Below are 16,816 nucleotides of genomic sequence, written 5' to 3'. Positions count from 1 at the left end.
GTTGGGGTGGGGGGTCCGTTTTGGGCTTTAAGAATTTTAAAGGATTTGGCCCAAAACAATTCAACTCCTCTTTTATCTTTCTCTTTCTTTTCAAATTAACTCTCTTTTTTTTAATTTCTTTTTTTTATAAATAAAACTAAAAATAAACATAAATTAATTCCTACTCAAATTATCTTAGCAAATTAATTACCATAATTAAGGAATTAAAGAAAAACTACTAAAAATCCACATTGGAATTAAAAGGCGCAAAATGACTATTTTTTGTGATTTTCCTTTTTATAAAACAACCTTATTACTATTCTTAAAATTCAAAATTAACTCCTAAAGGCACATGCAACACATTTTTTGTATTTTTCACTAATTAAAATGCACAAGCAAAATGCAAACAATTAACAGAAAATTCCACGAAAATTCACAAAATTGCAAATACTGAAAGAAGTTATTTTGTTTTGAATTTATGGGAGTAATTCACATAGGGCAAAAATCACGTGCTCACACTTTAAATTCCTTATCTTCCCTCACTTATATGATCACTTAGGACAATTGTAATTCGATAATCCAACATAGTATAAATTTTGGCCGTGACCCACAGTTGTGGACCTCGAAGAGTGCCTAACACCTTCTCTTTGAGGTAATTTGAGCCATTACCCGATCATTAGTGATGTTGACTAGTTAAAACAGTGTTATTTGCAAATAGGTGACCTAACACACCTTAAAATTGTTAGGTGGCGACTCTTCTCTTTTAATACCCATTCAAAAGAGTTGCCGCATGTTGAAACCCGCTTTCGAGAGAAAAAGGGGCGTGACAACATGGCGACTCTACTAGGTATTTTCACTTGGGCTCTTACCATAATGAAGTTGGCTTATGTTGATTAACGGATATATTTGATGTACATCCCTTCCCTTATTTTCCTTTATTTGTTTAAATTACTATGACATGTACATCCTCTCCCTTATTTCCCTTTATTTGCTTAAGTTGCTATGACATATACATCCCCTCACCTTATTTCCCTTTATTTGCTATGACGTGCACACCCACTCTTAATTTCCTTCATCTTGTTTGAAGCTTCTATATCATGTTTCTCCCATCCCAATCCCCTTATTTGCTTCATTTAATTCTCGCACACTTTCATGAGTTAAACTAACTTCTCTCTTTTGTCTTTCCTTTTTCTTTTCTTTCTCTTGTTCATGTTATTACTGTTTTACGCACTTTCATCATGCAAATATCTGACAATGTGTTATAATTTTTACATAAAGCATGCTTTCCACATCACACTCCACTCGTTCTTATTATAAACATAGCGACACTTGATGAGTGTCCGCGCTTTCCTAAAAACACCCTTTTAAACTGGAAAGGCTTATTAGCGGTACACTAGTCGATCAACGGTCCAGTCGACGGTCCCGTGCCTTTCCCTCTCAAGTCGTCCACTTGAGAGTGCCAATCTATACCCTTCTAGAAACCACACTCTGATTTGAAATGTACATGCATCATGCTAAACCTAGTAGGGATTGAGACGTCATTGATGTATCAACCCGCTTGATGAACACTGTCCAAAGTCTAATAGGATTTCCATAATCCCAAACGACACCATCATATTATGTGCATTACTTGGAAAAAGCATGCCAACATGTTAAGCATTATTGCGTAAATAATCAAAGCTGGAGGAGGGAAAGGTCTAACTTTTGTTTGTCTGCAGAAAATGAAGCACGAAATCCCCAGGTGTTGTATGGTCCAGAATATCCCGCCTCTGTTAATTGACTGGTAGAACTACCTTGCACCCTGTGACAGATACCATGTGAGGAGAGTACAGGGTAACCTCCATCTTTCCTGAATATTCAGCCAAACAAGGGACTGATTGAGGCTGCCACCATGTTCTGGGATTAAAAGAGAGATGTTTTCCTATTTGGCAATATAGAAATGACTCCTCTCCTAGAGGAAATAGGGTGCGTCACCAAATTACCATGGAATAGTCCGGGTTTATTGGTACCTGTAAATCGCACCCCACGTGATTTTCTGAAAATGCTGGGTTTTAAGAAGAATGATGAACTGGTCTGTTTGAAGAAATCATACATCGCCTTTTTAATTTCTATATGAGCGTTATGGGCATAGCAAATCATATCTCCTTCATCATGAGGAGCTAGCCATTACCTCTTTGGGATGGGTCCACCACCGGGTATATGTCTTCATAGTCTATTTCTTGGGTTTGTTGATCTTTCCACTGCAAGCGGGAAGAATTCAAACTTGCTTAGCAGGACCTTAATGGAGGGTATCGAGGGGCAAAAGTACACTATCATCTAGATGATATTAGCTGAGATATACTATGCTCTGGATCGGTGCAAGAATGGGTTCGGACACTTCAAAGGTTGTAATCACTTGCTACAAGTTTGGCTGCTGGAACACTTTCAGAGGGTTGATTATCGCCAGGAGCTTCTACGAAGGCCACTAAATGACTACATAGCCAGTCATACTCTAAAGAAGATGATATTCATTCCAGACAGGTTTTCAAAGCCTGGAAATGCTGTAGGCTGGGCACGTTTCTTCAGCAATCTGACAGACGAGTAAGTGCATTGGATGTTTGAATAGTTTCCTAATAGTGAGTTCATCATCAGGTCCAAGGGAAATACTCACTTAGTACTGATTAGGTTGCGAGGCATCTACCTTTACGCTCTTATAAGGGTAATGAGGCAAGCGGGGAGAAAACAAGTCATACCTCGGGTTTCCAACATGGTCCAATATAAAGCTGATTTCAAAGGAGATGTCATCCCATTCAAGTTTGAAGCCCAACACATGTGGAACCAAACGATCATCATGGAGGGAGAGACTATTGAGCCAGACAGGTATCACGTCGGTCATATGTACTACTATCTCTCATGGTTGGAGGATGACATAGCCGGGGACATCAACCCGCGGTCAATTTGAAAGATAGGATCATAGATGAGGTGGCTGAGGCGTATGTAAAGTATACGAGGCTACGTAAAAGAGTGTTCGAATCGGAAGCTAAGCATCTAGAGGAGCATAAGGTGGATATGGAGGCGATCAGAGAATTGAAGGTGATTGCAAATAAGTCGACAGAGAGATTGGAACGTCTAGAGAAAGGACTGATGGAGCTAGAGGGGAAGATGAGAAAGAGGCTTTAGGATTGTCAAGGCATGGATCCTGATGAAGGAGGGAAGTTGGAAATGGCGTACTTGACACTCGATATGCACGATCTGGGAAACGTGATTGATGGAGTCAAGAGAGCCAAGCTTGGAGAAGGTCCTTCAGGGACCAAGTAGACTAGGAGATAATGTTCTTTACTGCTTTCTAGATTAAATTTCGATGTAATAAGGCTTAATGTCGTTAGTGACTTTATAATTATTATTTTCAATTTAGTGAAATATTGATTTGGCTTATTTCCGCATTAATGGAATGAGGCAAACGTTGGCATGAATCTTCTCCAAGTCTATGTGTCGCTTATGCCTACCTCGGGCACAATGAGGCCCCTAAATTAGGACGCGAATTATTGCATGACCTCATGTGATACATGCTTAAATATTGAAATACTCTTACTTCGTCTTACTGACTTGGTTATCTTTTGTTTTTTCTTTCTTTTGATTACTCCTATTCCTAAAGGTTGGTTCATGCATTCTGGAATCATTAGCCTACCACACCATATCCAGAGGTCCTCCACCTCTTTTTCCACCTAGCGACCCAAAAAGCAAAAGTAAATGAAAGATTGATGATCTAAGTTGTAATCGAAAAGACAATGCCACCATGGCAGAGAATGTTGAAACCTTGGACGGAAGAAGTACGCCAGGACATGAGTTGGTCTTGCATTTAGGACAGAAAATCTTGGAGCAATAGGGTGAGCTTGAGCAGGTCCGAAATCTGGCAAACCTCTCCCTTGCTCTAAATTTTCCTGACATCAACCAGCAAAACACAACCACTCAAAACCAAACACCACCACAAAACACCCAAAACCAAAATCCGCCGCCCATAGCTCTATAAAACCCTCCCGCAACGCACCAGTTTCACAATCCCACACCTCCTCAAAACCTTATCCTGCCACCAGTGCAAACCCTTCAACAACACCACCATCACCCGACCCAGTATCCACAAACCACCACTTATCACACTCCTCAAAACGTACCACAACTTAGCCCCGATCCCTCTCAAACATCAATCAATGATCACCCAAATACCCAAGTTCTAGGAACTCGTCAAGGCACCCGATATACGTGGAAACCTTAGCCCATACCCCGCAACAAACCCTATACATACCTGATCCAACCAAGAGACCTGCTCATTCGAAACATGGAAGAAAAACTCCAGAAACTGACAGGGAGAGTCCAGAGTGTTGAAGGCGGGAAAGGTGCTTTTGAATTACAAAGACTTGTGTATCCGGCCAGATGTAGAACTACCAGAGGGTTATAAACCTCCCAAGTTTGAGATTTTTGATGGCACTGGTGATCCTAAGATACATCTGAGAACCTACTGTGACAAGTTTGTGGGAGTGGGTAAGAATGAACAAATCCGTATGAAACTGTTCATGCGAAGTCTTATAGGAGACGCATTATCTTGGTATATTATCCAGAATCCGAAGAAGTGGACGAATTGGGTGAGCATGGCACCAGATTTCATGGACAGATTCAAGTTCAATACAGAGAACGTGCCAGACATTTTCTATATCTAGAACTTCAAGAAAAAACCGACAGAAACTTTCTGCGAGTATGCTACTCGTTGGAGATCAGAGGCCGCGAAGGTAAGACCGCCACTTGAAGAAGAACAAATGAACAAGTTCTTTTGTTAGAGCTCAGGATCCGTAGTATTATGAAAGGTTGGTGGTTATCGAGAATCACAAGTTCTCATGCATCATCAAGTTAGGAAAAAGGATAGAAGAAGGAACTAAGAGCGGGATAGTGACCAATTTCGAGGCACTGCAAGCCACAAACAAAGCCTTGCAATCAGGAGGTATCTCGAAAAAGAAAGAAGTGGGTGCTGTGATGGTAGCCCAGGGCCCTAAGTCTTCCCTTACATATCAAACACCTCCACCCACATATCAACCCTCACCTCCAAAATACCAATACCCTGCCACCACCTACCATACATATAATACCCAACCTACATATTACCATTCACCTCCACCCGCCCGTTAAAAATACCCAAAGTCACGACCAAACTTTGTCTACAGAGCTCCCAGATAATAAAAACCAATCACTAAACCTATAGCCCAACTGTATGAGAGACTAAAGGCTGCTGGTTACATCACCCCCATTCCTGATGTTGCTGTTGAGAACCCTTTCTAGTGGATTAACCCCAACAAAACTTGTGCCTATCATTCCGGCATGAAGGGTCATACCATTGAAGAATGCCGCATGTTGAAGGACAAGATTCAGTCACTGATCGACACCAAAGTTATACAGGAAAATTAAGCCGCACAAAATATACGTTATAACTCTCTCCCAGACATAGGGACAAGGGAGTGAATGTGATAGAAACTGATGAGGAATAGGATCAGGAGGGATCCATTGGACTTAATTGAGAAGGGGATTTTCCTAAACCATCTACTGTCACCCTCTTGCCGATTGTGGTGCAAACCCAGGTACCATTTGAGGTCGAGGTAGATAATCATTTCACTATGATGGTAGCTCCAACACCGTCTTATAAGTCTGATGCCGTCCAATGGGATTATGTGACAGCAGTGAGAATAAAAGGAAAAGCCAAGATAAAAGAGGCAGGTGTTGCGCAAGGTATGACCAGAAATGGCAGAGTTTATACACCCAACAATCTTGGAGGAATGAGCAAAGAAACTACATCTAAATCGCTTACCACTGAGACATGCACCAATGATCTTTGGAGAAAGGTGCAGGAGAGGGAGTACTCTGTTGTTGATCACTTGAACAAGACTCCCACCCAGATATCCATCTTGTCGTTGTTGCAAAATTCAGATGCACACAAGAAGGCCTTGATGAAAGTATTAAGTGAAGCTTATGTGACCGCTGGTATCACAAGTGCGGAGCTGGCTAACATGGTAGGACAGTTACTGAAGAGTTACAAGATTACTTTCCAGAAGACGAGCTACCACAAGAAGGGTTGAGTCACAACAAAGCGTTGCACATCACTGTGCAATTTGAAGACAAGTTCATTGCTAGGGTCCTAATAGATGGAGGGTCGAGCCTGAACATATGCCCGCAGACTATTCTGAGAAGACTGGGTAAATGCCTAGAGGATATACGGACGGGAAGCATGAATGTGAAGGCGTTTGATGGATCCCAGAGAGCAACCATCGGAGAAATCAACCTTGATCTGCAGATTGGACCGATCTGGTTCGACGATGAATTCCAAGTGCTAGACATATCCGCTACTACAACTTGTTATTGGGACGACCATGGATACACACAGGTGGGGTAGTCGCTTCTACTCTGCACCAAGCTATAAAGTCCGAGTGGAATCATCAAGATGTGATTATTCACGAAGATGGAAGCAACCCTATCTACACCATCCACATTGTGCCAGACATAAAAAACATGAAAAAATTGGGAAGAGAAACATAACACCGCATTGAGCGAGTAAATGCAATTAAGAAGGATTGATGGTAGAGCAACAAGATAGAAAGCATACTGATGTGGTTAGGGTATGAACCAGGCAAGGGTCTTGGCCGAAAGCTTCAAGGGATCACAGAACCCATACGACCACAATATCATGGCACAACCTTTCGTCTCGTATATGAATATACCGTGCAAGAATACCAGGATTGGACATTTCCATAGCGCACCGATTCCTACCCGTTGGAACAACCTATACCACCACTGCACCAGGCATTCTGCCAGACTGATGTAAATTAGGGATCCGAGGAAGATGAGGTTTTACAAGGCATGAGGAAGCTGTTCTTGGACGAGGAAAATATGGAGTGCAGTGCAATTTTAGAGGAGGAGGAGGAGGACGACCTTACCATCTAGACGGTTGTAGAAGTATCCGTTCTCAAGAACTAGATTGATGCACCATCCCGGGCTCGCCGAGTACCCGGGTAGCCTTGGCAGAATTAGCATGATTTATTTTAAAATTGTTTTGAACATTTAAGACATTTTTCAGTGGTTTTTTTTGTAATGATTACTCGAGCCATCGAGTCGTACTTGTTGACAATCTTGAGTTTTATTAATGCATTATTGCTTTTCTTTTATTTATTATTATCTTTCTACATTCTTTTCAGCGTAATTATTACCTATCCTGATAAACCTATGACTGTGACATATAATGAGACAACGCAAAATAAGGAGAGTGATTCGGAAGATTTGGACGATAATATAATACCTAAGAAAATTATCAAAGAAGTGGAGAATTTTGGAAACAAACCAAAGTCCAATTTGGAAGAGACTGAGGTAGTTCACTTAGGAGATTCCAAAACAATCAAGGAAACTCGCATAAGCATTCATCTATCACCCTCGGGGAAGGAAGAGTACATCCGATTTCTAAAAGAATATAAGGATATTTTCGCATGGTCCTGCGACGACATGACTAGGTTAAGAACATCCATAGTAGCTCACAAGCTACCTACCAACCCCATGTGTCTACCGGTAAAATAGAAGCTCAGGAAATTAAAACCAAATAAGAGTCTGAAGATAATGGAAGAGGTTACAAAGAAAATCAATGCCAAGGGGCCTTCGAGTTGTCGAGTACCCAAATTTGTTAGCCAACATTGTGTCTGTTCCGAAGAAGGATTGGAAAGTTAGGGTGTGTGTTGACTATCGAATTCTGAACAGAGCAAGTCCTAAGGATGATTTCTCGTTGCCAACATACACATACTGATCGACAACTACGCCAAGCTTGAACTCCAATCCTTTGTGGATTGCTTTGCAGGATATCACCAGATTTGGATGGACAAAGAGAACACCGAAAAGACAGCCTTTATCATGCTATGGGGGATTTATTATAACAAAATAATGTCATTCGATTTGAAGAATATTGGGGCCACCTACATGAGGGCCATGAAGACTCTTTTCCACGACAAGATACACAAGGAAATAGAGGTGTACGTGGATGATGTTATCATCAAATCTAAGAGAAGTTCAGATCACATAGCAGACCTGAGGAAGTTTTTCGATGGGCTTCGAAAATCCAATTTGAAGCTAAATCCTGCGAAATGTGTCTGTGGAGTCCCTGCTATAAAATTGTTGGGTTTCATCGTCAGTTGCTGCGGTATTGAGCTAGACCCGTCAAAAATCAAAGCTATTCAGGACTTGCCACCGCCAAAGAACAAGAAGGATGTGATGAGTTTTCTAGAATGCCTCAATTATATCAGCCGTTTTATAGCATAATCAACGGTGATATGTGATCCAATCTTCAAGATGCTAAGGAAAGATGTTGCGACAATCTGGACCGAAGAATTTCAAAAGGATTTTAACAAAATCAAGGGGTACTTATCTAAGCCACCCGTGTTGGTCTCGCCATAGCCAAAAAGACCTTTGCTGCTATATCTGTCCGTGTTGGACGAAGAGTTTGTTGCGTCCTGGGGCAACATGATGAAACCATGAGGAAAGAGAAGGTGATATATTATCTAAGTAAGAAGTTCACACCTTACGAGGCCTGGTACTTTTTGCTGGAGCACACCTGTTGTGCTTTGACATGGATAGACCAGAAGTTGAGACATTATTTTTGTGCATACACTACATATCTCATATCAAGGATGGATCCACTAAAATACATCTTTTAGAAACCCATGCCTACGAGTAAGTTAGCAAAGTGGAAGATATTGATAAGTGAGTTTGACATCATCTATATGACTCAGAAGGCGGTTAAGGGGCAAGCATTGGCTGATCATTGGTAGAGAACCCCGTAGACGGAGGATACAAACCACTAAAGACGTATTTTCCCGACGAGGAAGTGTCGTTTATAGATGAATATATTGCCGAAACATATGATGGTCTGAGGATGTTTTTTCGATGGAGCAGCCAACTTCAAGGGAGTAGGCATTGAAGCTGTTTTAGTATCAGAAACCGATCAACATTATCAGGTATCCGCAAAGCTCAAGTTCCCATGCACTGACAATATAGCAGAACATGAGGCTTTCATCTTGGGACTCAGATTGACCATCGACATGAATGTCCAGAAGTTGGTGGTAATCGGAGATTCAAATCTATTGGTGCACCAAGTACTAGGATAATGGGCTACCAAGAACACTAAAATATTGCCATACCTACATTGTGTGCAAGATTTGATCAAGAGGTTCACAAAGTAGAATTCAAACACGTTTCGAGGATTCAGAACGAGTTCGTAGATGCATTGGCTACCTTGTCTTCCATGATACAACATCCATATAAGAATTTCATCGATCCTATCCCGATTGAGATTCGTAAGAAGCCAGCTTATCTTGCTCATATCAAAGAAGAGTTTGACGAAAATCCACGATTCCACAATATCAAGGAGTATTTGGATAAATGAGAATACCCAGAGAATGCTATACACACTCAAAAGTGCACGCTCCAAAGATTGGCCAACCACTTCTTTCAGAGCGGAGGAATTCTGTATAGAAGGACTCCTGACTTAGGGTTGTCGCGATGTGTCGATGCCAATGAGCCGTCTAGATTGCTCGAAAAAATACATGCCGAAACCTGCGGACCTCACATGAAAGGATTCATTCTGGCCATGAAGATATTAAGGGCAGGATATTTCTGGATGACTATGGCTATAGATTACTTCACAAAATGGGTTGAAGCCGCTTCCTATAAGGCTGTGACTAAGAATGTCCTAGAAGATTTCGTTCGGGATCGTATTATTTTTTTGACTTGGAGTACCTGAGTCAATCATTGCCGATAATGCTGCCAATATCAACAATGATTTGATGAAATCCATACATGAAACGTTCAAGATCAAGCAGTAGAATTCTACAACATACAGGACGCGGATGAATGGATTCGTAGAAGCCACCAACAAGAACATCAAGAAGATATTAAGGAAGATGGTGGACAACTATAAGAAATGGCATGAGAAGCTACCATTTGCTTTGCTCGGGTACCGCACCAGAGTTCGTACGTCAACTGGGGCAACACTTTATTTACTGCTCTACAATACTAAAGCCATTATACCCGTCGAGGGAGATTCCATCCCTAAGAATCATACGTGAGGCCAAACTCAGCGATGCGGAATGGAATAGAATGGCTCTCATTCCATCCCTAAGAATCATACTGGCTCTCATTAATGTTAAAAGGAAAGTCACAGTCAACTCTAACAGAATAGAATGCCAAGGGCTATCAACAAAAAGGTTAGATCGAGGCAATTCACACCGAGGTAACTGGTATTGAAACGGATCTTCCCGCATCAGAACGCAGCAAAAGGGAAATTTCACCTAACTAGCAAGAAGTGTATTGCTAGAAGTCTGGATTTAAACATGGGCATAATTTTGGGGAGGGTCCTCAAAATTCCGAGTTGAGGAGGTTGCAATCTCTCGAACCATATCAGAGTCTCCGATTCGACAAAATTATTTATTTTATGCATCATCACATATTTTGAATGACTGCATTTTTACAAAAATGATTTATCACAATTACGTATTTCCGAAAATTTCATTTTTCCCGTAGTAGCCAGATGTTACCTAGGGTGACTCGAACAAGGCATCAGGACAAGGAGCAAAGGCAAAATGAAGAATCAAAGGCACAGACCAACCTTCCACCCTCCACCCTAAAAAAGACTCACGATTTTTCTTTGGATGCACGCATAATGGACATGACAAGCATGTCTACAAGCACATAATAAGAATGCTATCTCCACTGACAAAAGTCACCAAGTACAAACGCGTCAAGCTAAGAACCACTTTCTTTCACTTATTTAATCTTTGCCTTTCTCTGTATAAGGCTAAACACTGCCTCCGTTATCACATAGGGCAAAGCACTTCCCTCATCAACGCATAAGGCTAAACACTGCCTTCTGTGCATAGGGATAAACACTGCCCCCATTCATTGTAAGAGGCTAAGCATTGCCTCCACTATTGCATAAGGCTAAATGCTGCCTTTCCTTACATGAGACTAAGCACTGTCTCCATTACATTGCATGAAGCTAAGCATTGCATCCACTATTGCATAAGGCTAAACGTTGCCTTTCCTTGCATGAAATTAAGCACTGTCTCTATTACATTTAATGAGGCTAAGAATTGCCTCAATTATTGCATAAGGCTAAATGCTGCCTTTCCTTGCACGAGACTAAGCACTATCTTCATTACATTGAATGAAGCTAAGCATTGCCTCCATTATTGCATAAGGCTAAACGTTGCCTTTCCTTGAACGAGACTAAGCACCGTCTCCATCACATTGCATGAGGCTAAGCATTGCCTCCACTATTTCACAAGGCTAAGCGCTGCCTTTCCTTACATCTGACTAAGTACTGTCTCCATTCATAAGGCTAAATGCTGAATTTCCTTGCACGAGATTAAGAAATGTCTCAATTACATTGCATGAGATAAGCATTGCCTCAATTATTGCATAAGGCTAAACGCTGCCTTTCCTTGCACGTGACTAAGCACTATCTTCGTTACATTGCATGAAGCTAAGCATTGCCTCCATTATTGCATAAGGCTAAATGTTGCCTTTCCTTGAACGAGACTAAGCACCGTCTCCATCACATTGCATGAGGCTAAGCATTGCCTCCACTATTGTGCAAGGCTAAACGCTGTCTTTCCTTACATGTGACTAAGTACTGTCTCCATTACATTGCCTGAGTCTAAGAATTGCCTCCATTATTGCATAAGGCTAAATGCTGCATTTCCTTGCATGAGATTAAGAACTGTCTCCATTACATTGCATGAGCTAAGCATTGCCTCCATTATTGCATAAGGCTGAACGCTGCCTTTCTTTGCATGAGACTAAGCAATGTCTCTGTTACATTTGCATAATGATAAGCACTACCTCCACTATGGCACAAGGCTAAATGCTGCCTTTCTCTGCATAGGGCTAAGCACTGTCTCCTATGGCATAAGGTTAAACACTGCCGTTCTCTGCATAGGTCTAAGCACTGCCCTCATCACGTACAAGGCTAAGCGCTGCCTTTTCTTGTTCTCGCATAAAACTAAGCATCACTTGTTCCCTCTATCAAACGATCGATATCTATGCATCATTGCATCTCATGGGATGAAACATCGCCACATTGTCCGAAGGCGCCATAGTCTGAAGGCATCATCCTCATAGCCCGAAGACATCATGCCATGGGCTGAGGTATCTTAAAACTGCACATCATTATTCAAAAGCGTCATAGTCTGGAGGCACCATCCTCATGGCACGAGGACACTATTTCATGGCCTGCAAGTCCCTTATCATACGCTTTATGGCCCAGGACATTATGGTCTAAAAACATCATCCTCATCGTCCAAAGACAACCCTCATGGTTCGAAGGGAATTTGTATCGTGTAAGTTTTGCAGGTAATTCTAGAGGTAACCGTTTTACGAATGTGAGAAATTCTAGCTTCTGTCTCCGTTCATGAATGTTCACATCCACTGACTATCTCAAACATAACCAGGGGCCGGAAATTGATTGTTCCATAACTGCCCGATCATTTACCTCGGATATCCGCAACATTCAAATTTGCATTCATAGCTCCACCCAAACTTATCCGTTACTCACGACACTATCCTATCCAAGAGATCCTTATCGAAACACACAACCACTCTTATAACTACTCCATCGATCTCGATTGTCGTTGGGTCTAGAACAATACGCGGCTTGATTTTCGTAACACCAGGGATATGTAGGCAACTCAAGAACCAGGTCACTCATTTCGGACAAAATTGATCATCATTTTCTTTACCCGACAACTCTTTCATCATTCCCGAGTAAAGACGGGCAGCTATTGATACCTAATTTTGCCCTCTATAACGACCCGAACGGTCATTTTAATAATTAGTGTCCCGTTCGGCGGCTTAAGGTCTTGAGAAGCATTGTATTATGTATTATTACTAGAGTATGTGGTCGAGTTTGGATTTCGGATGATTAGGGTTCAATTTGGAAAAAAAAGAATTTTTGTTTTAGAAGCTTAACGGTAAGAGTTGGCCGGAGTTTGACTTTTGAGTGGACGACTCTAAAATGGCATTTTGATGATTCCAATAGCTTCGTATGGTGATTTTGGACTTAGGAGTGAGTCCGGATTTGGATTTGGAGGGCCGTAGGATAATTTGAAGCATTTTGGCAAATATTGGAAAGTTGAAGTTTTGGAAGGTTAAGAGGTTTGAACGGGAGTTAAATTTTTGATATGGGGCTCAGATTGCGATTCTGAGAGTTGGATTAGCTCCGTTATGTCATTTTAGAGTTTCATGCGAAATTTGACATTATTCCGGGTTGATTTGATATGTTTCTGCGCGAGTTGTACAAGTTAAAATTTCATAAGTTCATTAAGTCCGATTTGAGGTGCGATTCGTAGTTTTGATATTGCTTGATGTTATTTGAGTCCTCTATCAGGCCCGCTTTATGTTTTGAGACTTATTGGTATGTTTGGACAGGGTCCCGTGGGGCTCGAGTGAGTTTCGGATAGGTTTGGGTTGTGTTGCGCTCATTTTTGATGTTTTGATGTTGTTTCTTCAAGAATAAAGGGTAACACATTAAGAAAATGTGCTCCAATTTCTATTTTGATTGAATCATTAGATCCATATCGTAATTACGGAGCCATAACAAAAAGAATCGTTGAATTTGGACATCGTATGAGGGAGTTATGCTCATTTTAGTGTCAGAGAAGAGAGCTGGTGCTGGTGCTTCACAGATGCAAAGTTTTGTCCGCATCTGCGACCCCGCAGGTGCAAAAAATGGTCTACAAAAGTGGAAATTACAGCTGGCAAACGGCAGGTGCGGAGTTTTGGGTGTAGAAGCGAAATTCCCTATGTATTTAAAAATCAGACTGCGTTTATTTGGTATTTTGAGCATATCTTGAGTTCTAGAACTCCAATTGAGGTGACTTTTGCGGAGTGCTGCCTTTTCATGGGAGTCATATCCAGCTATAATTTTTGTATTTTTAATATGATTACATAATTTCATTTTATAATTAATCCATGTTTTGATTAGAGAATTAGGGTTTTTATCAAAAACTTTTCTAAAGAGAATAATTGGGAGTTGAACATTGATTCGGAGTCACAATTGGATGAAATTAGTATGGTTGGACTCGTAATTGAATGTGTGTTCGGATTTTATAAATTTTGTTGGGTTCTGAGCTGCACGCCCGGGGTTGACTTTTGGGTTGACTTTTTAGTTTTTGTTGATTAAACGCTTATGTTCCTTAATTGAAAATATTGCCTCTTTTATTGCCATGCTATCTTTTCCATGATTGCTTATCCTTGATTGAAGTTATTATTATCCTTTCCATAATTGCTTATCCTTAATTGAAGATTTTTTATTCTTTACGTAATTGCTTATCCTTAATTGAAGTCATTATTATATTTTCCGTAATTGCTTATTCTTAATTGAATTTATTAGTATCTTTTCCATAATTGCTCAACCTTAATTAATGTTTTGTTATCCCTTTCATTGTTTACTTATCCTTATTTACAATCGTTGATTCATGCTATCTCTCTTACCGTCGAGTTGTACTTATGAGAAAATCATTGTTGCAGGCTATCTCTCCTCTTGTTGAGCTATTCTTGTTGAAACCATTATTCTCTGTTGTCTCTTTCATTGTGAGCTCATTCGTTTGTTTCTTTGTGTTCTGAATTTCTTGAGTTGATTTACTTGTTGTATTCTCTTGTTATTGTTGTTGTTGCAGTTGTACCTAGTATTTTTGAGCCGAGGGCTATGCGTGGTTGTGGTATTGAATCTGTTTTGAGGAAATATTGTGGCATATGGGCACATGTTGTGAATGTCATTTTATTGTATTGTTATATTTTGGCACAAGTGGTATTGTTGAGAGGATTGTCGGGGTGTTCGCACGTGAGTTGTCCGTGCTATTGTTACTATTGATATTTGCACATGCGGCGTGAAAAGGTGGGCTATATATGCGGGTTTGTGCATGTGGCGAGACAAGGTGGAAATATTATTATGCGCGTGCAGTGAGACAACACGGGCATTTACTTTATTATTGACATGTGGCGAGACAAGGTGGGCTATATCGGGGAATGATTTGTGATGACCTGTGATGGCCTGGTGGCATTGTTATTGTTGTTATTTGTGTAGTGGTGTGCCTACCCTATGTGATTTATACCATGTACATTTCATGGTGATCGTTTCTTATGTGCAATTCATTGTCTCTACTCTTACTTGTTGACTTGAATTGTGGTAGAACACTTGCACAAGCATACACGTAAATAAATCACCCATATCGGTTTAAGAAGATGAATCATGATGTTTATCATGACCCAATTCTAGTTTAGGCCGTGATGGCGCCCAGTACTGTTGCTAGGCAAGCCAACATTGAACAATCTAGTGATTTCCATTTTTTATTAAGTTTTTCAAACAACTAACTTTCCTTAAATTAATTTTTTTTAATGAATAACGGATTTTTTAAGCGATCAAAATGAAAGCAGCTAAATTAAATCATGACTATAGAAATACAACCCAAAATCACAAGTCTACTAGTGTGTGCCCAGATCCGGTGTCAAGTGTATGAGCATTCTAGTAGAATATACAAAAGAATACTAGTATACTGTCTGAAATGAAATAGAAAAAAAAATAAAACAAAAGGAAGACTTCGGCTGCTGCTGTACGGCCCGGAAGAGCAGCTCACCGTTTAGTCTCGTAGCGGGGATCAGATATGCGCGTCGGACTGGTAACCAGATGTACCTGCCTCAGATCCTGTACAATTTAAGTACAGAAGTCTTGCACGAGTACATAAACAATATGTACCCAGTAAGTATCAAGTTTAACCTTGAAGAAGTAGTGACGAGGGGTTGACTTTGACACTTACTATGGGCTAACAATAATATATTAAAATTTTATACTAAGCATGGATTTCATGAATAATAGTGAAATCTCAATAAAGGGAAATAATAAATTCTTCTTTCACAAATATTAAATCCCAAGTTTAAAAAATTAATGACTCTAACTTACCCCACACAATTTCTCTCTCGGCGCACGTTAACTGGACTAGCTAACGTGCGCTCGGAAGCCATGGGAGGGAGAGGCAGACCTAAGAAAACCAGACGAAGACTCAATTCAATGATCAACGAACAACTGAAACTAGGAATGCTGTTTTGGAATTGTTTGTTTCACCAAAAGGGATAAGGATTGAAGAACCAACTGGTAACTGTACTCCGAGGAGCATGCAGAACGAGCTGAACAAGGAGGAAGCAGATCTAAACAGGAACAAAGGCAAATTGAAGGAAGCTGAAGTCACACATGTAGCTGTGCAAGCTGTAGGTGGCGAATCTGACAATGGGAAAGCTCAAACTCAAGGTAAGAAGCCGATTAACAATGGAACAGTACCATGCAACTCAAGTACTGTAGCGAGTGGGAAAAATAGGGAGAAATTGAACGTTAACAGGACTCAAACATGGGCAAATGTGGTAGGGGACAACAAGCTAGCGTTCAAAGGTATGAATCTGCAATTCGTTGCCCCAATAATCCAAAATGGGAGAAGATTGTAAAACTAGACATTGAGGATGTAGAACAGGAAAATGAGAAGTGGAGTTCTACGATTGTGCTGTATGTGATAGGAGATTCACCTACTATCGGAGCAATGGAAAGATTCCTGAGCTCAGTAGGTAATTTTACAGCTAAACCACAGATCTACTATCACAATGATGATTACTTTGTGATAAGGTTTAGCAATGTAGAAGAAACAGACCAAGTTCTGTACTCTTGGCCTCATACTGTGAACAACAGGCCAATAATCATGAAAGCATGGTCTGCTGATTTTAGTTTACATGATGAAATACT

Source organism: Nicotiana attenuata, unplaced genomic scaffold (genome assembly GCF_001879085.1).
Source record: "Nicotiana attenuata strain UT unplaced genomic scaffold, NIATTr2, whole genome shotgun sequence".
In the NCBI taxonomy this organism is placed as follows: domain Eukaryota; kingdom Viridiplantae; phylum Streptophyta; class Magnoliopsida; order Solanales; family Solanaceae; genus Nicotiana; species Nicotiana attenuata.
Note: the sequence above shows the minus strand (reverse complement) of the source record.